General features: G+C 36.9%; 1 pseudogene; it reads right to left on the minus strand.

Annotated features, from left to right (window-relative positions):
- Positions 1-20,558: 20,558 nt before the first annotated feature.
- Positions 20,559-21,251, minus strand: LOC138422507 (galectin-related protein pseudogene; annotated as a pseudogene).
- Positions 21,252-24,247: the final 2,996 nt, after the last annotated feature.

Genomic DNA, 24,247 nt, shown 5'->3' on the forward strand with positions numbered 1-24,247 from the left:
CAAAAATTTAGAGAAGAACCAACACCTATCCTACTCAAACTCTTCCAGAAAATTGCAGAGGAAGGTAAACTTCCAAACTCATTCTATGAGGCCACCATCACCCTAATACCAAAACCTGACAAAGATGCCAAAAAGAAAGAAAACTACAGGCCAATATCACTGATGAACATAGATGCAAAAATCCTTAACAAAATTCTAGCAATCAGAATCCAACAACACATTAAAAGGATCATACACCATGATCAAGTGGGCTTTATCCCAGGGATGCCAGGTTTCTTCAATATCCGCAAATCAATCAATGTAATTCACCCCATTAACAAATTGAAAAATAAATACCACATGATTATCTCCATAGATGCAGAGAAGGCCTTTGACAAAATTCAACATTCACTTATGATAAAAACTCTCCAGAAAGCAGGAATAGAAGGAACATACCTCAACATAATAAAAGCTATATATGACAAACCCACAGCAAACATTATCCTCAAAGGTGAAAAATTGGAAGCATTTCCCCTAAAGTCAGGAACAAGACAAGGGTGCCCACTTTCACCACTACTATTCAACATAGTTCTGGAAGTTTTGGCCATAGCAATCAGAGCAAAGCCCTTTTAAAAGCAAAATGGGGAGAAAGGAGCATGGTTAGTTGCAAATTTCCTGGTGTCAGATCATTTGTTCTTGAAGTCAGGTCATGGTCAATCATGTTTCTATAAATTTTTGCCAAAATTTTAATTTTTTTAAATTTTAATAATTTTACCAAAATTATTATCTGTCCTGACAAGAAAGGGCAAAGTTCCAGGGTATAACTTTCACCCTCCAAGGTCCTGCGCCTCGCTAAGAGGAGGCAGAGCTCAGTCAGCAGCTCCCTCAGGACCAAGTCCCCAGACTCTGCTCAACTGACATCCCTGAGAGAGCCAGGCATCCAACCCAACTTCAGATTCCTCAAGCCACCCAAAGTGGGCAGACTAAGTCCCACAGGCTACAACCCAGGCAGACTGCCACTGTTATTACATCGCAGAGACCAGGATAGGGGAGAGGTTAACCATTGCCTCAAGGCCTGGGCCAAGGTTAGTGGGTGACCTTTGTGAAGGCTCTGAAGCCCTTGCAGGACACAGCTCCAAGCCTGTTCTCTGGGTCCCCAAGCTCACCCACTAACCCAAGTCTGGGTGAGCTGGAGGGCCTCAGGAAGAAGGCAGCATCCACCTCTTACCTCACTCTCCACCTCAGGATGACCACTCCACTGTTGTCTGAATCCTCTCATTAACTGTCCTTTCTTAACTGTTAGTTGCTTGTGGGCAGGGCCCACTTCTGTGCAGTCCAATGGCTGAATAGGACTGCTAATGGTCCCATGGCAACCATTGCCTGGTAACAAGGTGCAGTGGGGTGGGAAGTGTAGTAATGATCCACAGCAATGGCCCTGTGTTAAGAACTGGGTTCTATCATGCTCTATCACACTTGGATCTGGTGCCACTACACACCTTTGCACCTGACACGCTGTACCATTAGACTCAGAGTCTCAGCATGTTCAAACATGCCTCTGCCCACAGATAAATGTCTTCTCTTATTAGCTCATAAAGTCTGGAAGATGTGGCTGCTTCTTCAAATGTGAAAATACCTATGCAAATCCATAGGGATCACAAACAGTCAGGGAACATGACTCCACCAAATAAATACAAAGAAATGGGGATTCAGAAATTGCCTGAAAAGGAGTTCAAAACATTTGTTCTGAAGATGCTCAGAGATCTTTAAGAGAATGCAAATACAAATTAAAAAAAAAACAACAACTGTAAAAATCTAAGGAGAAAAATATGAGAGTGAAATGAGTTTATCTAAGAGATAAAAGTATGAAGAAGAACCAAAAAGAAGTTTTGGAGGTAAAGAATGAAAGGACTGAGCTAAAAAATTCAACAGAGAGTTTGAATAGCAGACTTGATTAAACAGAAGAAAGAATCAGTGATTTCAAGGACAGATCAATTAAAATTACCCAATCAGAGGTGCAAAAAGAAAAAAAAAATGGAATGAAGAATGAAAAGCAATGAAGAAAGCCTACATGACTTACAGGACTGCATTAGGAGAAGAAATTTTTTACATCATTGGTGGCTCAGAAGAGAAGGTGGAAGGATAGGATGCTTGAATAAAGAAACCGTGACAGAGAACTTCCCAAATCTGGGGATAGAATTGGACACCCAGGTTAGTGAAGCTAATAGATCATCCCCAAATTTCAATACAAAATGACCTTCTGTAAAACATTATAATAAATTTTAAAGAAAGAAACTATCTAAAATCAAAGATGAAAAAATAAAGTTTTGAAAGAACCAAAAGAAGAAGAAGAAGAAGAAGAAAAACCCTCTCATGAAAGGAGACCCCCATAACACTATCTGATGAATTCTCAGTAGTGGTCAGGAGAGAGTGGGATGATATTTTCAAAATGTAGAAAAAGAAAACTATGTATCAAGAATACTTGACCCCAAAAAAGTTGCCTTTCAGAAATGAAGGTGTGATAAAGATTCTTCCTAACAGCTCATCACCACTAGAACTGCCTTACAGAAAATTCAAAAAGGAGTTCTTCAAACTGAGATGAAAGTACATTACTTTAATATAAAAACATATAGAAACATACAACACAGGCATGGACTCAAACTCATAATTCTCTAATATGATGATGTGTTAAAGCACTTAATCCTCATATAAAGGTTAATGGACAAAAGTATTAAAAACAGCTATAGCAACAAAAGATATAAAATATAAAAAAATCTAAGTTGTGACTTAAAAAACATAAAAGGAAGATTGGAGAAAGGCAGAACTTTATATAATTGAAGTTAAATCACTATCAACGTAAAAAAGACTACTGTGTCTATGAGTTATTTTTTGTAAGCCTCATGATAATCACAAAGAAATAACTTACAGTAAATTTGCAAAAAATAAAGAAAAAGGAATCTAAGTAAACCACTATAGGAAATAATATATTCACAAAGGAAGGAATCAAGGGAGGAAGAACAAGAGAACTACAAGACAACCAAAAACAATAAGATACATTACTAAGTCTTCACTAATAAAACACTGCTCTAGTGGTAAATAGATCAAAATTTTCAATCAAAAGACACAGAGTGACTGTATTGATTAAAGCCAAACAAACCAAAAACCAGACTCAACAGTATCATATTGATAGTGTCAATAATAGAAATTCTCAAGGAAATAAAAATGAATTGAATAAAATGAGACAAAATCAGGACCTGAAAGAATAATAAGATCATTCAGTAATAAGAGCTTTAAAATCAAGCATAAAAAATATGGAATTTAAATAAAAAAGTAAAATTTTATGTTTAATATGACTATATTTTATTATTATTGTAGAGTTGTATAATGATCATTGAATTGACACTGAACCTCTTCAGAAATGAGAAGATGGTCATTAAGAGGAGAAATATCATTGTTAATAAATATAATTATCAAATATTTTGTATTAAAATGAAGTAAAAAAAAGAGTACAGAATGTTGTTAGATTCATATATGTGAAAAGTGTCAGGATGAACAATAGCAACAAAAACTAAAGGCAAAATAAAGTACATGATTTCTTAATTTCTCTATTTCTATTTATGGAGTCCCTATTAGTGCTAAGAGTTCCTTCAATTTAAAAATTAAATTGTCATATATACATAGAGCTCAAAATGATTCTGGATTAAAGACAATCTCTTTAACAAGTGGTGCTAGGAAAACTGGTCAACCACTTGTAAAAGAATGAAACTAGAACACTTTCTAACATCATTCACAAAAATAAACTCAAAATGGATTAAAGATCTAAATGTAAGACCAGAAACTATAAACCTCCTAGAGGAGAACATAAGCAAAACACTTGCCGACATACATCACAGCAGGATCCTCTATGACCCACCTCCCAGAATACTGGAAATAAAAGCAAAAATAAACAAATGGGATCTAATTAAAATTAAAAGCTTCTGCACAACAAAGGAAACTATAAGCAAGGTGAAAAGACAGCCTTCAGAATGGGAGAAAATAATAGCAAATGAAGCAACTGACAAACAACTAGTCTCAAAAATATACAAGCAACTTATGCAGCTCAATTCCAGAAAAATAAATGACCCAATCAAAAAATGGGCCAAAGAACTAAATAGACATTTCTCCAAAGTAGACATACAGATGGCTAACAAACACATGAAAAGATGCTCAACATCACTCATTATCAGAGAAATGCAAATCAAGACCACGATGAGGTACCATTTCACACCAGTCAGAATGGCTGCGATCAAAAACTCTACAAGCAATAAATTCTGGACAGGGTGTGGAGAAAAGGGAACCCGCTTACACTATTGGTGGGAATGCAAACTAGTACAGCCACTATGGAGAACAGTGTGGAGATTCCTTTAAAAACTGGAAATAGAACTGTCTTATGACCCAGCAATCCCACTGCTGGGCATACACTCCGAGGAAACCAGAATTGAAAGAGACACGTGTATCCCAATGTTCATCACAGCACTGTTTATAATAGCCAGGACATGGAAACAACCAAGATGTCCATCAGCAGATGAATGGATAAGAAATCTGTGATACATATACACAATGGAGTATTAATCAGTCATTAAAAAGAATACATTTGAATCAGTTCTAATGAGGTGGATGAAACTGGAGCCGATTATACAGAGTGAAGTAAGCCAGAAAGAAAAACACCAGTACAGGATACTATACATATATATATGGAATTTAGAAAGATGGTAATGATAACCCTGTATGCGAGACAGCAAAAGAGACACAGATATAAAGAACAGACTTTTGGACTCTGTGGGAGAGGGAGAGGTTGTGATGATTTGGGAGAATGGCATTGAAACATGTATACTATCATGTAAGAAACGAATCGCTAGTCTAGGTTCGATGCAGGATACAGGATGCTTGGGGCTGGTGCACTGGGATGACCCAGAGAGATGATATGGGGAGGGAGGTGGGAGGGAATTCATGGTTGGGAACTCATGTACACCTGTGGTAGATTCATGTCAATGTATGGCAAAACCAATACAGTATTGTAAAGGAAAAAAATAAAATAATATAAAAATAATAAAAACAAAATGAAGAATATTTGTTGAAGTATCACATGTTATTATTGTGTTAAATTTGCAAATCATTACCTATTTCTTTAATCAACCATTTATGGAATGTCAAGAGGTTGATCCAAATTTCTTTTTGTGAGAAATTTTATTTTTTTTTTATAAGAAACACAGTATTTTTTTTAATTTTAATATCTTTAATTCTTACATGCGTTCCCAAACATGAACCCCCCCTCCCACCTCCCTCCCCATAACATCTCTCTGGGTCATCCCCATGCACCAGCCCCAAGCATGCTGCATCCTGCGTCAGACTCCAAAATCATCAAAAATGCAAAAAGCATAAAATTTGAGTTATTACTTAATACACCTCTACATTACTTTTCCCTACTTTTATCTGATGTTTTTGATCATTCTTCATAGAACATTTTTTGTTTGTTTTCTTTATTCATTTTTTAAATTTACATACAGTAATGAACTGTAAGCACATTGCACTGAATGAAAGTGGCCAGGCTCACAAGACATTGTTCTGTATGATTCTACTTTTTGGAAAAGGTAAAATAATAGGAAGATAAAATATGTCAGTGATTTTGAGGAACTGGTTGTGTAAGGTATTCTGGGAGGTGATGGAGCTATTCCAGATATTGATTGTTTTATGTCAAATTCAAGAACTGTACATTCTGAAGCAGGAAAAGTCCAGTTAAACCTGGAATATCTTTTTCAGAAAATAAGAAAATTCTCCAAGAATGATGTAAACATATCAAAAAACTTATGACCTGCCTGAAAAGGGATCCTATTAGCAAAATTTAGCACAAATTGGATTTCAAAAACAAAAATAGTTATAATGAAGCATCAGTTCAATTCAGTTCAGCTGTGCAATCATGTCTGACTCTTTGCGACCCCATGGACTGCAGCATGCCAGGCTTCCCTGTCCATAACTAATTCCCAAATCTTGGTCAAACATATGTCCATTGAGTCGGTGATGCCATCCAATCATCTCATCCTCTGTCATCCCCTTTCCTCCTGCCTTCAGTCTTTTCAGGTGGCCAAACTGGAGCTTCAGCATCAGTCCTTCCAATGAATATTCAGGGTTGATTTTCTTCAGGATTGACTGGTTTGATCTCCTTGCTCTCCAAGGGACTGTCAAGAGTCTTCTCCAACACCACAGTTCAAAAGCATCAGTTATTCAGCACTCAGTCTTCTTCAGGGTCCAATCCTCACTCATATCTGTACATAACTACTGGAAAAAACCATAGCTTCGATTATACAGACCTTTGTTGGCAAAGTGATGTCTGCTTTTTAATACACTGTCTAGGTTTTTCATAGCTTTACTTTCAAGTAGCAAGTGTCTTTTAATTTCATGGCTGCAGTTACTATCTGCAGTGATTTTGGAGCACGAGAAAATAAAATCTGCCACTGTTTCCATTGTTTCCCCATCTATTTGCCATGAAGTGATGGAGCAGGATGCATAATCATTGTTTCTGAATGTTGAGTTTTAAACCAGCTTTTTCTCTCTTTTCTCTAACCTTCATCAAGAGGCTGTTCAGTTCCTCTTTGCTTTCTGCCGTTAGAGTGGTATCATCTGCTTATCTGAAACTGTTAATATTTCTCCCAGCAAACTTACTTCCAGTGTGCTTCTTCCAGCCCAGCATTTCAAATGATGTACTCTGCATATAAGTTAAATAAGCAAGATGATAATATACAGCCTTGACATATTCCTTTCCCAATTTTGAAACAATTCACTGTCCCATGTCTGATTCTAACTGTTGCTTCTTGACCTGCATTCAGGTTTCTCAGGAACCAGGTAAGGTGGTCTGGTATTCCCATCTCTTTAAAAATTTTCCACAGTTTTTTTTGTGATCCCCAAAGTCATTGAGGCTTTAGTGTACTCAATGAAGAAGTGGATGTTTCTCTGGAGTTCCCTTAGTTTTCCTATGATCCAGCAGTTATCAGCAATTTGAGTTCTGGTTCTTCTGCCTTTTCTAAATCAGGCTTATATACCTTGCTAGCATGTGAAACGAGCTTTTTTTTGGGGTATAAATTGGTGCTTATTTTTTGTGTGAAGTACAAGGTATGAGTCAAGATACCTTTCTTTGCCCTATGAATTTTTAATTATTTCAGCACCATTTGTTGAAAAAACTGTCTTGCCTTACACCTTTTAAAAACAAATATTTCACCATATCACTGTTGGTGTGGGGCTTCCCTCATAGGTCATTTGGAAAATAATCTGCCTGTAGTATTCTGGCCTGGGGAATTCCATGGACTGTATAGTCTGTGGGGTCACAAAGAGTCAGACATGAATGAGCAACTTTCACTGACACTTTCTGTTGGTCTATTTGTGGACTCTATTCTGATCATGTTCTCTAAGGGTCTATCCTTTCACCAATACCACACAGATTTCTGTACCTTAATAGTCTTGAAAATTTCCAGCATTTTCTTCACATTTAAAGCTGTGTTGGCTATTCAAGTCAATTTCCATATAAATTTCAGAATCACATTGTCACTATCTACAAATAGTTTTTTAGATTTTGATCAAGACTACTTCAAATCTATAAATCACATAGAAAACAGTAATTAGTCTTCAATCCATGAATATAAGGTAAGTAGAAAGATACTACTTATTTAGGTCTTCTTTTTTTCACCAGTCTTTGTAATTTTCAGCATATAGATCTAGCAAATATGTTTATAGGCTTATACCTAAGTATTTTATTTTTGATGTATTATATTTATTTCCATTTCAATTAATCATTGCTGATATATAGAAACATAATTTTTTGCATAGTAATACATTATTTTGCATAATAATCATGTATCCTGTGACCTTCTTAAACTCACTTGCTAGGGGAACATTTTTTAACAGATTGTTTAGAATTAAATATATAATTGTTCACTTACTGAGTTATAACTGACTCTTTGCAACTCCATGGACTGTAACATGCCAGGCCCCATGGGGTTCTCCAGGCAAGAGAATGGGTTGCCATTTCCTTTTCTAATGTACATAATTATGTGGTGTGTAGAGACCATGTCATCACTTCTCTTTTTCCACTCCATATACTACTTACTTATTTTTCTTCTATTATTAAACTACTTTGGACCTTCACTGTGAATTTGGATAGTAGTGGTGAAGGAGGATATCCTGGCCTTGTTCTAAATCTTCAGTTCAGTTCAGTCACTCAATCGTGTCCAACTCTTTGTGACCCCATGAATCGCAGCACCCCAGGCTTCTCTGTCCATCACCAACTCCTGGAGTTTACTCAAACTCATGTCCATCGAGTTGGTGATGCCATCCAGCTACCTCATCCTCTGTAGTCCCCTTCTCCTCCTGCCCCCAATCCCTCCCAGTATCAGAGTCTTTTCCAATGAGTCAACTCTTCGCATGAGGTGGCCAAAGTACTGGAGTTTCAGCTTTAGCATACAAATCTTAGTGGATAATAATTCAATCTTTTACCATTAAATATGATGTTAGCAATTGGATTTTTATTTTGTGGATATCAATATTAGTTTGCTAGGGCTTCCAAACAAAATATAACAGACTAAGTGACTTAAACAGCATAAATTTATTTCTTATAGGGTTCAAGGGAAGAAATCAAAGATCACCAGGATGTCAACAGGCTTGATTTCTTCTGGGGCCTCTGTCCTTGGCTTTCAGATGGCTGCTTTCTTGATGTATCTCCTCATGGCCTTTTCTCTGTTTGCCCACATCCCCAGTGTCTCTCTGTGTGTCCAAACTTCCACTTCCTATCATAAGGTTCTTTATCAAGTGAAGGAAGTTTATTACTAGTTTCCAAACTAGTCTCAAGCTTTCTAAGCGATTTTTTTCATGAATAGATGTCAACTTTTATCAATTGTTTTTCTGCATTTATTGAAAATAATTGTATGATTTTTCTTCTTTGATTCTTAATGTTTAGCCAATCCTGCATTCTTGAGGATGCTGTATCATTATATTGGATTGGCTAAAGAGTTCCATTGGTTTTTAAGTAAAAATAAAAGATACAGTTTTCAGTTTCATCAAGAACTTTATTGAACAACATATTCACCATTTTGTTCCACTACCTTCTATCATTTTTCAGACAACTTCATAATTCTATATTCTCAAAATTTTTATCTTTTTGAGCAAAGAGCTGTTCTGGGTGCCTTTTATAGTCTTCCAGGGAGTTGCAATTTTTTTTTTCCCATTAAGAGAATTTTGTGAAGGCCAAAATAATTGGAAATCTAAGTTGCAATGCCTGGTGAATATGGCAGTTGAGTCAGAATTTCCCAGCCAAACTGTAACAATTTTTTGCTTGGTCATCAAAGAAACAAGCATTATCCTGATGGAAGATTATGCATTTTCTGTTGACTGATTCTGGACCATTTTTTATCAAGTGTTGCTTTCAGTTGGTCTAATTGAGAGCAGTACTTGTTGGAATTAACCATTTGGTTTTCCAAAAAGAGCTCATAATTAGAAGATTCCCTTCCAATCCCGCCACATATATATCACCTTCTTTGGATGAAGAATGGCCTTTGGTGTGGTTGGTGGTGGTTCATTTCACTTGTCTCATGAACTCACCCATTCCACATTATTATAAAGTATCCACTTTTTATCACCCATCACAATTTGTTTTAAAAACAGAAAGTATTTGTTATGTTTAAGTAGAGAATTTCATGCAGAAGTCAAGAAGTTTTTTTTTAATTTTAACGTATACAGTACCCAAACGTCAAAGTGATCAACATAAACCTGCATCTTCCACATTGCAGGCAGATTCTTTACCATCTGAGCAACAGGAAACATCACCAAACTGGTACAAGTTATTTTCAACTCTCAATTTGGATATTTTGAATATGTCTTCCATTTCCTGTAGTATATAACATTGAATGTTCTTGACTAATATCTTGATTTGATCAACTTCAGCTGGTCTACCCAACCATGGAGCATTGTCCAGCAAGAGATTTCCGGCACAAAAGTTTGCAAACCACTTTTGACACATTCAATCAGTCACAGCGCCTTCTCCACGCACTGCACAAACTCTTTCTTTGCATTTCACTTGTGTTTTTAACCTTGAAATAATAAAGATTTTTTCTTCCATATTCAATATTAAAATGGCTACACAAAAATTCACCAATTTCAATGTTTTGAATGAAATCAAAGAAAACTAACCCATACTAGGGGGCTTCCATGGTGGCTCAGATGGTAAAGAATCTGCCTGCAATGCAGGTTACCCAGACTCAATTCCTGGGTTGGGGAGATCCCCTGGAGAAGGAATGGAAGAGGAGCTTGGCAGCCTACCATCCATGGGGCTGCAAAGAGTCAGACACAACTGAGGAACTAATGAAAGCCCTTCTAGAGCCATCTTATGGGAAAAAATGAACTTTTTGACCAACTCAGTCTTTTCAGTTGTTTGATTTGATTTGGTAATATTTTGCCAAAGATATTTGCATATATGATCATGAAAGATATTGGTCTTTCATTTTCCTTTTCTTGCAATATATTTGGTTTTAGAATCAGGTTAGTGTTAAGCTCATAAAATGAGTTGATTCTCATATGTTTTAGATGACATTGTGCATGATTGTAATTATTTCTTCTTTAAAATATTACATAAACTTTGCATTGCAGCCATCTATGCCTGAAGATTTCTTCATTGGTGGTGTTTGTGAATTCAATCCCTTTGATAGATATAGAATTCTTCTGGCATTGCAATAATTTTTACTATCATTTTCCATAGAGAGAAGAGAAAAATATTCAATCTTCCCTCCAGCATGGTTGATGGGTATCGGTTGTTTTATTAGTGATAGGATCCATAAAATATGAACCTGTCACACTGACATATGCACTATTTGTAAAATACAGGTTTTTCTCCCCAACACAAGAGGTCTGATTATATACAATTTTAAAACAATTCCCACAGAAAAAGAAGATGCATGGTCTTTTTATAAATACAACTTTTATTATTATATACTTTATTAAGTATACACTCTATATATTTATGGAACAATATGCTTCATACTTATGCTGTAATCCAGGTATTCTGTATATATATATATATACAGTATACTATATATAAGTATATATACATATACAGTATACTATATATAAGTATATATACATATACAGAATATACATAAGTATATATATATAAGTATATATATATATAGTATACTTATATATGTTATATTATGTAATTCTGTTAGAATAATACTTTTTTTTTTTTACTAGATATAAAATAAGAATATATTCCTCCATTCACAATTTTCATGTCTCATGTTTGGAAGATTCTTCCACAGATTAGCTTCTGGGTTCATAGTTTACAAACTGGCTTCTGGCTTTATAGATTATTTCTTTTGTATACTTAGAGCTCCCTTAATCACAGAATGTCACACATTAGACCAAACATAATGATGAGAAGTGTAAACTTCTAAGTCCTAACACAAAAAGGCTAAGGTTTCAGAGAGGCTAAAAAAAAATTGAAACAGTATTCTGACTATAAGACAAATAAATACTACAAACAAGAGTTGGTGTAAGACTAAATAAGCATTGAATAAGAAAAAAACATAGCATTATAACTATCAAAAATATTACAAAAGATGGAACCACTGTATAATTGTAGAAGGCATGGTTAATAATGAAGAAGAATACATGGAAAATAACTTGCGGTAAACAGAATGGAAACTATTAATCAAAATCTATTAAACTACAAGGAAAATATACAGAGATTTAGCTAAAAGTTTGACCATAACTGACACTTCAAAAACAACAACAACGACAACAACAACAACAACACACAGATGTATAGAACAGTCTTTTGGACTTTGTAGGAGAGGGCGAGGGTGGGATGATTTGGGAGAATGACATTGAAACGTATAATATCATATATGAAATGAATCCCCAGTTCAGGTTCGATGCATGATACTGGATACTTGGGGCTTGTGCACTGAGATGACCCAGAGGGATGGTATGGGGAGGGAAGAGGGAGGGGGTTTCAGGATGGGGAACACGTGGATACCTGTGGCAGATTCATGTTGATGTATGGCAAAACCAATGCAATATTGTAAAGCAATTAACCTCCAATTTAAATAAATAAATGTATATTTTAAAAACTATCATAAATAAAATTAATTAATAAAATAAGTAGGCATAGTAAAAATCAACCTGAAACAATAAATGTATCTCATTTTATAGCATATGCCATATTCATATGAACATTTACTTAGGCACTCACAAAAAGAAACTTAACTAAATATAAACATAGAAGTATTAATTCCTACTTTTACTATATTGACTACAATATATTAATTTATAAATTAAAAGTAAAATACTTGTGAGTAGAAATAATAAAATAAAATAAATAATAACATAATCTTAATAAAATAACAAATTGAAGAAAAAAGAATATATTTCAAAAGATGAAAATAATGAATATAAATACAGTGTATACAGCTAAAACATTTCTACTAGAAAATAAAAATAATAATTTGAATATTTCATTATGAATAGACAAAATTAATCAGAGTTATGAAAAAGTTTATGGTTTCAAATTTAAAGAATATGAATATAAGTATAATAAACTTGAAAATCAAGATAAGAATGATAAGTATATTTTTTTATTTTATTTTTTTATTTTTATTTATTTATTTATTTATTTATTTTACATTTATTTATTTATTTATTTTTATTTTTATTTATTTCTTTTTTTTTTAATTTTAAAATCTTTAATTCTTACATGCATTCCCAAACATGAACCCCCCTCCCACCTCCCTCCCCAAAACATCTCTCTGGGTCATCTCCATGCACCAGCTTTAATATGAAATCCACAGAACTAAACTGGAAAATTCACAGAGAACTATTTCAGTAGCAAATTGGAAAAAAACATCCAAGAGCTACTCTCAACCACAGCTGGGGAAGGAAATCAGTTAAATTTGACAGCTCTTTAGAGAAATATTTTAAGCTTTAAAATTTATGATGTTAAAAAGCTTAAAAAATTCTGAAATTGTTATTTCATAACACAAATGTGTTTATTTACCCAAATTCATTTAATGCCAAACAGTCTATCTCAATTATGAACATAAGTGTGAAAAATTTGTTTTTAAAATGATATATTTACATACAGAATTTAGTTTTACAATATAAAATATGCCACTATAGCTAAACAAATTTCTTGAGAAATCTGTGTATAGCTAAACAGATTTCCTGAGAAGTCTGTATGCAGGTCAAGAAGGAACAGTTAGAACTGGATATGGAATAACAGACTGGTTCCAAATCGGGAAAGGAGTATGTCAAGGCTGTATTTTTCACCCTGCTTATTTACTGATATGCAGAGTACATTATGTGAAATGCTGGGCTGGATGAAGCACAAGCTGGAATCAAGATTGCCAGCAGAAATATCAATAACCTCAGACATGCACCACACTTATGGCAGAAAGGAAAGAAGAACTAAGGAGGCTCTTGATGAAAGTGAAAGAGGAGAGTGAAAAAATTGGCCTAAAACTCAACATTCAGAAAGCTAAGATCATGGCATCTGGTCCCATCACTTCATGGCAAATAGATGGGGAAACAGTGGAAAGTGAGAAACTAGTTTTTGGAGCTCCAAAATCACTGCAGATGGTGACTACAGCCATGAAATGAAAAGACGCTTACTCCTTAAAAGGAAAGTTATGACCAACCTAGACAGCATATTCAAAAACAGAGACATTACTTTACCAACAAAGGTCCATCTAGTCAAAACTAGTTTTTCTAGTAGTCATGTATGGATGTGATAGTTGGACTATAAAGAAAGCTGAGCACTAAAGAATTGATGCTTTTGAACTGTGGTGTTGGAGAAGATTCTTGAGAGTCCCTTGGACTGCAAGGAAACCCAAGCTGTCTATCCCAAAGGAAATCAGTCCTGAATATTCACTGGAAGGATTGAAGCTGAAGATGAAACTCCAATACTTTGATGCAAAGAGCTGACTCATGGAAAAGACCCTGATGCTGGAAAAAACTGAAGGCAGAAGAAGGGGATGACAGAGGATGAGATGGTTGGATGGCATCATCAAATCAATAGACTTGAGTTTGAGCAAGCTCAGGGATTTGGTGATGGACAGGGAAGCCTGGCATGCTGCACTCCATGGGGGTCACAAAGAGTTGGACATGACTGAGTGAAGCAGGGTGACAATATACAACCTTGACATATTTCTGTCCCAATTTTAAATCAGTCTGCTGTATACATGTCTGGTTTTAACTGTTGCTCTTTGACTTGTAAACAGGTTTCTCAGGAGGCAGGCAGGTATGGTAGTCTTGTATTCCCCTCTCTTTCAGAATTTCCCATGATTTGTAGTTGTCCACAGAGTCAACGGCTTTAGCATAGCCAATGAAGCAGAGGTAGATGTTTTTCTCGAATTCTCTTGATTTTTCTATGATACAATGTTGTTGGCAATTTGATTTCTGGTTCCTCTACCTTTTCTAAATCTAGCTTGAACATCTGGAATTTCAGTTCTTGTACTGTTGAAGCCTGGCATGCAGTACTAGTTCAATGAAATCAAGTGAAAACAATACATGAGTGAGAAGATAGAACTGAATGAGAAAGAAAACTCTTAGATCAGAGATTATTGACCTAATAAAAATCTAAATGACAATTACAGGAGGCACTGAAATTACTGACATTCCTCTTTGAAGAACAGACTCATGGATTTATGTTCTATGTACTACATTTATAAAAATAAAGGATTATAAAGTATTTTTCTAATATCAGCATAAGAAAATATTGATGAGCTATCCAAACTGTATTATTGAATAAAAATAATATATAAGAACCTACAAATGGTTGTATCTACTTTGATCATTGTATTGAAAAACATCAGATAGACACATGAAAGAAACTAAAATTTGCATTGGGTCCTTCTTTCTATTATATCTACTATAATACAGGGAAAGGCTACAAACATCTGTTTCAAATTCTCCCATTAAAAATTTTACATGAATATTCAGTAAAAATTCAATAGAAAGGATAATATGCACATGTAATTTCATTAGGAATAAATTCTGATCTAATTTTAGAATTCTGGGGCATCTGTTGATATGCTTGTTTCTAATGTTTATAATATTTACACTTAACACTAATCTTTCTTCTGAGCCCAGGAATCCCTTAAATATGATGGGATAAACATTTTTTAAGTAGTGACCTAGAATCCTGAAAGATGAGAGAACTCCAAAAGATTATAACTTATCTTTTGACAGATTCAGTGTAGTGGGTTGCATGGAGCATCTCCCTCACTCCACCCACCAAATTCTTGTCTATCCAAGAATTTCAGAATCTGATCTTATTTGGAAATGAGAGCTTTGCAGATGTAATTATTTAAGGATAAAGATGAACTCATGGGCCTCCCAGGTGGCACTAGTGGTAAAGAACCTGCCTGCCAATGAAGGAGATGCAAGAGATGAGGGTTTGACCCCTGGATTGAGACTACCCCCTGGAGGAGGGCATAGCAACCCACTCCAGTATTCTTGCCTAGAGAATCCCTTGGACTGAGTAGCCTCCCGGAATACAATCTATAGTGTCCCAAAGAGTTGGACACGAGAGAAGCCACTTAGCACACACCCATGCAAGGTGAACTCATGCTGGTTTAGGGTTGGCCCTAAATCCAATGAAAAAGACATGAATAGGCAGTGGGGAGAAGGCCATTTGAAGACAGAGGCAGAGATTAGAGTGATGCGGCCAAGGACCCACAAAGAGCTGGAAGAGGCAATGAAACATTTTCCCTAGTACCTTTAGAGGTAGTGTGACTCTGCCAATACCTTGACTTCTGTCCTCCAGAACCATGAAAGAATAAATCCCTGTTAAGTTTGCAGCAATTTGTTTCAGCAGCCACAAGAAACTAATACAATGGGCATGATCTACTCCAATGCTTCAGAGTCGCAAATTTAATCTGTAGGCAGGTGTTTATGTCCATTGAATTGGTGATGTGATCCAACCATCTCATCCTCTGTTGTCCTTTTCCCCTCCAATCTACAATCTTTTATAACATCAGAGTCTTTTCCAATGAGTTGACTGTTCACATCTGGTGGTCAAAGTATTGAAGCTTCAGTGTCAGCATCAGTCCTTCCAATGAGTATTCAGGGTTTATTTCCTTTAAGATTGATTGTTTGATCTCATTGTTGTCCAAGGGGCTCTCAAGAGTCTTCTCCAGCACCACAGTATGAAAGCATCAATCCTTCAGCCCTCTGTCTTCCTTATTGTCCAGCTCTCACATCCATACTTGACTACTAGAAAGACCATAGCCTTGACTATGAGGATATTGTAGGCAAAGTAATGTCTTTGCTTTTTAGCATACTGGCTAGTTTGCCAAAGCTTTTCTGCCAAGAAGCAATTGTCTTCTTATTTCATGGCTACAGTCACCATCCACAGTGATGTTGGAGGCCAAGAAGGGGAAATCTGTCACTACTTCCACCTTTTCCTCTTCTATTTGCCATTAAATGATGGGACTGGATGCCATGATCTTAGTTTTTTTCAATACTGAGTTTTGAGCCAGCTTTTTCACTCTTCTTCACCCTCATTAAGAGGTTCTTTAGTTCTTCTTCGCTTTCTGCCATTAGAGTGATATCATTCCCATATCTGAGGTTGTTGATATTTCTCTGGGCAGTCTTGATTCCAGCTTGTCATTCATCCAGCCTGGCATTTCACATGACATGATCTGTGTATAAGTTAAATAAACAGGGTGACAATAAACAGCCTTGTTGTACTCCTTTCTCAATCCTGAACCAGTCAGTTGTCCCATATAAGGTTCTAACTGTTTCTTCTTGAACAACATACAGGTTTTTCAGGAGACAGGCAAGATGTTCTGGCTTTCTCATCTCTTTAAGAGTTTCCCAGTGTACACCCATGGCGGATTCAGGTTGGTGTATGGCAAAACCAATACAGTATTGTAAAGTAAAATAAAAATAAAAATAAAATAAAATGGAAAAAAAGAGAAAAAAATGTAATTATAGTATGTAAGCTCTAAGAGGCCTAGAAATTTTGTTTCTTTTGTTCAGTGTTGTACCTAGAACAGAACAAGGACTTCACATGTATCTGTTTAGTAAATAAATTTTTTTTTTTAAAAAAGAGTTCTCCACAGTTTGTTATGATCCACACAGTCAAAGGCTTTAGAGTATTCAATGGAACAGAGGGGTTTTTTTGGAAATCCCTTGCTTTTTCTATGATTCAGCAAATGTTGGAAATTTGATGTCTGTTTCCTCTTCCTTTTCTAAACCAAGCTTGAACATCTGGAAGTTCTCAGGTGATGCTGAGAACCTAGCTTGGAGGATTTTGAGCATAACCTTACTAGTATGGGAGATGAGTGCAATTGTCCAGTGGTTTAAACATTCTTTAGTACTGCCCTTCTTGGGAATTTGAATGAGGATTGATCTTTTCCAGTCCTGTGGCCACTTCTGGGTTTTCCATATTTGCTGACATATTGAGTGCAGCACTTTAACACCACCATCTCTTAGGATTTTAAATAGCTCTATTGGAATTATATCACCTCCACTATCTTTATTGGCAACAGTGCTTCCTAAGACCCACCTGACTTCATACTCCAGAATGTCTGGCTCTAAGTGAGTGACCACACCACTGTGGTTATTCGGGCTATTAAGATATTTTATGTAGGGTTCTTCTTTGTATTCTTGCCATCTCTTCTTCTTCTTTTTTTTTTTTTTTTGTAGAAAATTCCTTTATTATAGTGCAAATAACTTTCAGCAGTGACATCATAACGCTAAAACACATTTAGCAACATTTTACACCACGCAGTAAATAAGAAAGTGTTTCTTTGAAAATATGTCATCATAGGAACATTATTTCTACATTAACAATGTAGCTGGAAAATGCCAAGGGTGTTTCTCTCAAGGCAAAAGTTCTCCCGCCCTCTTTTTGGATATTTTCTTATTACAAATGAAAGGATTTGCCATTTTAACAAGTCATCAACAATTCTAAGAATGATCCTTCTGGAGGTTTTTAACTAAGGTTGGCATGATTTGAAATGGGGTTTCAAGTTTTTTTAAAAATTAAGACAATTCTGGGATAGCCCAGAAAGGAGAAGTCATTCCTATTAACTTTTAAGTAGATATATACATTCACTCCAAATTTGATGCAGAAATGAACAGGTTGTCTAAAGCCTGCCTATTATTCCCCCAGAGCCTGATATTTATGTTCCTTGGTTTTGGTCATATTGCAGAATTAGGGCTCTGGACAGGAATAACACTTTACACACCCAAATGCTTTCCTGTGAAGCTTAAAATTGCACTTTTCATCCTGAATTCCCACCTTAGACCACACATGCTGATGAGAGGATGTGAACAGTTTCCAGTTTACAGCTAATGATTAATACAGCTGGACTAGCCCCCTGCTAACTTAATTACACCTGAATCAAATCATCACATCATTTTGATAAATTTCAATAAGCTTAACCAAGAGGTTCTCACTGACCCCACAGAACAATGAAGGGTTAACAGTGTATCTTTACACTAAGCTGCCTAAGGTCTTGGCTGCTAACCAGTTAGCTGATACGTAGAGAGAACAGTGTCAGTTCCAACAGTTATACCCCCAACTCCTCCAGTTTCTGCTGAATTATGCAGTGGGTGGGAATGGATGCCCACTCAAAGAAAAACCTCCTGTTGGGGGGGGGGGTCTTCTACCACAATGAGACTCAAAACCCCTACCAATATATTTCAGGGTGTCCTCTAGGTCTCTCTACAAATACTTGACAAAATCTAGTGGCTGCACAAGGTTAGTCACGGGCTCCAAAATACGGAGCCAGAGCACAGCCCTCCTGGGGTTATGGCTGGTTAAGTCAGCAGGGACATAAAGCTTCTCAATGCTCAGACAGTCTTATTGGATAAAGCATCTTCTTACATAATACAATGGAACTGTGCTAAACAGTTTCAAAGCTGAGGAGAATCCAAATATATCACCTATAAAAAAAATTCACGATTTTAGTTTGCTTTTTCTTAAACTTTGGTACTGAAACACTGTCTACATTCTTGACACGTGAAAATGACGTGGTCACTTCAGTGCCTCTGTATGTTGTGTAAAAAAACTCAAAAGCAAAGCAGGACAAGGACGTGTCATAACAAGATGCAGTATGCTGTACAAATAAAACCTAAATTGTATATAAATACAACCCCACCCCAGCACCCCCTTACCCACCCCACCACCACCGCCCACCCCCCCACCCCCACCCCCCCCCCCGCCAACTAGCTGACCAGAGCAATGCCAAGGGTCCTTCTCTCCAAGGCCAATGCAGTTTATGAAATCCAGCACCCAGGACTCCAACCATCCCTTGCCTTCCAGTGACATGTGTATCACTGCAGGCTTTTCCTGGAGACTACCTACTGTCTAATCAGTTCCACAAGTACAGGGAAACTGCCAAAGCTTCATTGGATCATTCATACTATTGGCTGGACTCAAAGACCTAGAGTAGTGGGAGTTAACTTTTCAGATAAACTGGATCATTTCCTATGTTGGATCTTGTCTTATCGTACTATCTTAGCAGAGTCCACACAGTAGGAAGCATCTTCTACTCTGAAGCTCCAAAGGCATTGCTTAGGGATTGGTAAGGGTCACATAATAAAAGTGACACAATGAGCTAACAGCTTAAGTTGATATAAATTATTTCCAAGTAAGTTATTTGGGGCCATTTGCTTCTGCTTTCCATTGCATTCCCAAATCATTTTCACACTATACCTTTAAAAATGTATATAATAGTCCATTTTTAAAACTATCGATGCAATCACCTCTTAATGTGTTTTCAGCTAGCTTAATAACAACTTGATGAGCTATTATGTAGATCCAGTGAAAAGTAGTTAATTAGTCTTAAGGATGCCAATACTGTGCTAATTTCGCATTATGGACAGAAAGCAATGTTAAGTAGAATTTTACATAATCATTAATAACTTGAAAAGCAGTGTTACTGAACTGTTGCAAAGTTTTCCCAAAAGCACTTACAGCAATTTATATCAAGAGATCCTAAGTTTAGGGGTAGGAGGATAAGACTCAGCTCTTTAAGGTAGAAACTCATCTTTCTCATGACTACAATAGGTAATTTCCCCACTCAGACCTAAGATAATTGTACATTCAAAAGTTCATAACAAGCTGTTCTTGAGACATTAATCATCTCTAACACATACACTGAGTAGAAATAACTACAAGAAAGCTTAAAAAATCTGAGTTAACATTATGCTGTGCAAAAAGGAAAAAACAACAACAACAAAACAAACAGACAAAAAAACACCTTGAACAACCTACATTCTATGTTAAATACCCTGACTAAAACGTTGGTTGTGCTATACAATTCCACTTCAGTGCAGAAATGAGTTGATTTCTGTGTACCGTCTTTGTTGTTGTTAAGTCTTTACCACTTTTGTTCGAAATATCAGCTTGCTTTGAAAAGAGGAATAACTTATTACCAAATCACAAATTGTCACAGATCCTTCTCAGTTTAGTCTGAATAAAATCCAGCATAAATATATTACTTTGTTCTGGGAATAATGGCTTGGTGTCTTAGTTCTGATAGCTTCCTAAGGGCAAACCACCGATGAAGTCATTTTGGGTTTAAACTGCACAGAAAGAAGAGACAGTGAAGTCTGCCTTTTTGTTTTCTTTTTAAGTCTTTAGACCTTGCTAGGACACTTCTTTCAGATCAACAGTCAGGCAGTTGTGGCACCTGTTGCTCTTTGAAACAGACGTGGTTTAAACATCAGCCAAGCTTAGTGATCTGGAGGTCTCTGTTGATCTTTATGGCGTCAATTGCAGATAATGTTTGAATGCGGTCGTAAAAATCAAAAAGTTGGTGTCCATCCACAAACACTCTAAAACGTGGGTGCTCACAAAGGATTTCCACCCTGAATGGCTGGTCTGGGATGAGTGGGAAGTAAGGGATTGCTGACTGTTCTTCACCCCTTTCCCCAGATATACCAGAATTTCTGAGTGGCTACTGGTCTGTGAACACTGCTTTGAGTTCAATTGCCACGTCAGCGGGAGGATCTTCTGAATCACCACAGGTCAAGCTGATTGCAAAGCTTTCTGGGTTGAGGTCTACAATGCCCATCACTAAAACCTTCTTGCCTGGTCTCAAGCCACCTTTAATGTGCCCACAAAATGGCACGATCAGTCATGGGAAGTACACGTCGGCTTGAACTGGAGAGCCCAAGGAGTTGTTTAAATGTACATCATCTAGTTTCACCACTGCATCATTGTCGGCCACTGACCCCGCCATCCTCTCACGCAGCGCCGCGGGGTGAGCGGCTGGCGGCCGGGCAGCGTGGGACGTGGGACGTGGCGCGGGCGGGGATCTCTGGGCGGTCCTGTGCCCGGTGGAGGCACGGGTCTTGCCATCTCTTCTTGATTTCTTCTGCTTTTGTTAGGTCTTTACTGTTTCTGCCATTTATTGGGACCTTTTTTGGATGAAATGTTCCTTTGATATTTCCAATTTTCTTGAAGAGATCTCTGCTGCTGCTAAGTCGATTCAGTCGTGTCCGACTCTGTGCAACCCCATAGACGGCAGCCTACCAGGCTCAGCCCCTGGGATTCTCCAGGCAAGAACACTGGAGTGGGGTGCCATTTCCTTCTCCAATGTATGAAAGCGAAAAGTGAAAGTGAAGTCGCTCAGTCGTATCCGACTCCTCGCGACCCCACAGACTGCAGCCTTCCAGGCTCCTCCGTCCATGGGATTTTCCAGGCTCTAGTCTTTCCCTTTTATTGTATTCCTCTATTTCTTTGCATTGTTTATTGAAGAAGGCCTTTTTGTCTCTCCTGGTTATTCTCGGGAACTCTGCATTTAGTTTCGGTGTACCTTTCCCTCTCTCTCTTGCTTTTAACTTCTCCTCTTTCCTTGGCTATTTGTAAAGCCTCCTCAGACAACCGCTTTGCCTTCTTGAATTTCTTTTTCTTTGGGATGGCTTTGTTCTGCCTCCTGTACAATATTACAAACCTCTGTCCATAGTACTGCAGGCACTCTGTTTACAGATCTGATACCTTCAACCTATTTATCACCTCCACTTATATTCACAGGAGATTTGATTTAAGTCACCTGATTGGCTTAGTGTTTTTCCCCACTTTCTTTAGTTTAAGCCTAAAGTTTACTATGAGGAACTGATGATCTGAGACACAGTCAGCCCCAGGTCTTGTTTTGCTGACTGTACATGTCTTCTCCATCATTAGCGACAAAGAATGTAATCAATTTGATTTCAATACTGACTATTTGGTGATGTCTATGTGTTGTCATCTCTTGTGCTGTTGAAAACAGGTGTTTGTTATGACCAGTGAATTCTCCTGGCAGAATTCTGTTAGCCTTTGCCCTTCCTCATTTTGTACTTCAAGGCCAAACTTGCCTATTACTCCAGGTATCTCTTGAATTCCTTCTTTCGCATTCCAATCCCTTATTGGAATGAAACAGAACTTTTTTTTTCGGGGGGGAGGGTGTTAGTTCTAGAAGGTCTTATAGGTCTTCATAAAACTGATTAACTTCAGCTTCTTCAGTATGGGTGGCTGAGGCATAGACTTGGATTACTGTGATGTTGAGTGGCTTGCCTTGGAAATGAACTGAGATCATTCTGTTGTTTTTGAGATTGCAACCAAGTACTGCATTTTACACTCATTGATTTTGAGGGCTACTCCATTTCTTCTATGGGATTCTTGCCCACAGTAGTAAATATAAGGGTCATCTGAATTAGATTCATCTATTCCTGTCTATTTTAATTCACTGATTCCTAAGTTGTTGGTGTTTACTCTTGCCATCCCCTGCTTGACCATATCCAATTCACTTTGATTCATGGACCTAACAGTCTATGTTACTATGCAATATTGTTCTTACAGCATCAGATTTTACTTTCATCACCAGACACATCCACAACTGAGTGTCGTTTCCACTTTGGCCCTGCCGCTTCATTCTTTCTGGAGCTATTAGTCGTTGTCCTCTGCTCTTCCCCAGTAGCATATAGAACATCTACCAACCTCGGGGGCTCATCTTTCAGTGTCATAGCTTTGTGCTTTTCTATACAGTTCATGGGGTTCTCACCTCAAGTATACTGGAGTGGTTTGCCATTCCCTTCTCCAGTGTATCACATTTTGCCAGAACTCTTCCCTATGACCCTTCTGTCTTGGGTAGCCCTACACAGCATGGCTCATAGTTTCACTGAGTTATGCAAGCCCCTTCACCATGACCAGGCAGTGATCAATGAAGGGGATTTAATACATCACTGAATCAGTTGTAAATCATGTGTAATAATGGTGCTAAAATTTTAATTCTTCTTAAGGTACGTATTTTGGGGGGAAAGTTAATTCAATAATTCAAACCTCTCATTTCTTCAGATCTTCTTCCTTTTAAATATTTTTAAAGTTAATTTTAAAGTTTACAATTAAAAGTTTAAGTTTAAAGTTTACAATTAAACTTCAAATTTAATTTGTCAAACCAGAGACTCCCCTGGTGGCTCAGTGGTAAAGAATCTACCTGCAATGCAGGGGACACAGGTTCAATACCTACATCAGGAAGATCCCTTGGAGGAAGGCATGGCAATCCATTCCCATTCTTGTTAGGAAAATCCCATGGACAAAGGAGCTGAACAGGCGACTGTCCATGTGTAGCAAAGAGTTAGACATGACTGAATCAACTGAGCATGCACACACAGACTTTATAGATTAACTTTTTTTCAAAATGTGTTTTATTAATATCAATTTAGCCTTCACATTTTATAAGATGCTATAACCGAAGTACTTTAAAAAATTTACATAAATGGTATTTTCTCTTGAAATCCATCAAAGAATAAAGAGCAAATTTAACCCTCCATATGCAACCCACCATAGGCAAGGTGATCTCTGCTGTTTCTTTACATATTGTATCCAAGAGTGACTTTATTTATTCCTTCCTAATATTTTCTATTATATATGAAATGACTTATTCACACTTTGCCATGCTTGCATTCTTTCCCTGCCCAAGGACCAGTAGTGTTGGCTCCATCTGAGCTTCCTTGGGATTTCCCACATGGTCTATATGTTAAGCTCAGAAGGTTTCCAGTATCACTCAACCTTTCTGGGCTATTTTTCCCACCAACATATTGTATTAAGTTGACATCTAAAGGGTATGTAAGATTTATGGCTAATTCAATGGTCCAAAGCCCTAGTAGCAGAAATCTGTTAAGAAATGATCATAAAGGAAACTATCTGGTCATGATTTGCTCCCTTCAAAACCTACTAGACCAGATTAAAAATCCTGTG

The sequence above is a fragment of the Ovis canadensis genome, chromosome 17 (assembly GCF_042477335.2).
Source record: "Ovis canadensis isolate MfBH-ARS-UI-01 breed Bighorn chromosome 17, ARS-UI_OviCan_v2, whole genome shotgun sequence".
Taxonomy (NCBI): domain Eukaryota; kingdom Metazoa; phylum Chordata; class Mammalia; order Artiodactyla; family Bovidae; genus Ovis; species Ovis canadensis.